Below are 1,353 nucleotides of genomic sequence, written 5' to 3' on the forward strand. Positions count from 1 at the left end.
GGGAGTCCAACAGTGGCTGTTTTTTGTCAGGCAGAACTCGGAGGGATCACCGTTATTTTGAGACTCGGTGAGACCTTGCAACAGGTGATGACAACTGACCACAAGATGAAGGCGAGGTGGTGAGTGCCCCAGCGCTGGAGGCATTCAAGAGAAAATAAGACAACCATCTGTTGGATATATTATTTGGATTCCTGCAGTCAGCAGCCAGGTGGACTCCATGGCCTTAGAGGCCCCTTCCAATGCAAATACAGTCATGCCCCACTTTACGATTACCCCGTTTAACGATGAATCTGCTTGACGGTGAGGTTTTTGTGATCGCTTTTGCGATTGCAAAACGATGATTTGAATGGGTTTTTTTTCCGCTTTGCAATGATTGGTTCCCTACTTCGGGAACTGACTTTCGCTTTACAATGATCAAAAACATCTGATCATCGGGTTTCAAAATGTCCGCCAGCTGAAGAAAATGGCCCTCCGCTGTGCTTAGGGATGGATTCCTTGCTGCAAAGGCACGGAAAATGGTCACCCCTATGGAGGACCTTTGCTGACGGTGAGTTTTCAGCCCATTGGAATGCATTGAACGGTTTTCAATCCATTTCAATGGGCTTTTTTATTTCGCTTTACGATGTTTTTGCTCTACAACGATTTGCTGGAATGAATTAATGTCGTCAAGTGAGGCACCACTGTATTTTAGGATTCTGAGATGGGAAGCACCTGCAGCTAGAAGCTGTCCAACCTCAGGTGGGCAGCCGTGGGCCTTCAGAAGTTCCTGCAGCTGCAGCTCCCAGGATCCCTCAACATTTGGCGATGCTGGCAGTCCTCGCAGCCACCCTGTCAGCTAGGTCAAGATGATCATCCTCTGCATTATGGTTTGGGAAAGTGACACTTAGAGAGAGAATCTGCTAGCCTTTAGTTAATTAATTTATTACCCCCATTAGTGCCAAGGCACCATCCTGGGAAACTGATAAAGGTTTTAAAAACCAAGACTTCACAGCAAAAGACAAAAATATGACACAAACAACAGAAACGTGGCAAGAGCATTAAAAAAAGTGGCACCCAATAAATTATCACAAAAAAACTCAAAATTATCACAAAAAATAGGGTCTCAGTGCATTTATTTTTATTTTGGCTTTTTTTTTTTTTGGTGATACCTGACTTCCCTCTGGTTATCTCTGGGCTTGGGGAAATTACTCCAGGGGACTACAGGTTTCAACCTTCACCCCCTGCCTCCACGGATCCAACTGACCTTCATGCTGCCCGCTCCGAGTCCTGTCTGCCTAGGACAACAGCCTTAATAGAGTGGTCTTAATCGACTAGATAGGCGGGATATAAATTAAATAAATAAATAAATAAATA

The sequence above is a fragment of the Pogona vitticeps genome, chromosome 2, assembly GCF_051106095.1.
Source record: "Pogona vitticeps strain Pit_001003342236 chromosome 2, PviZW2.1, whole genome shotgun sequence".
Taxonomy (NCBI): Eukaryota; Metazoa; Chordata; class Lepidosauria; order Squamata; family Agamidae; genus Pogona; species Pogona vitticeps.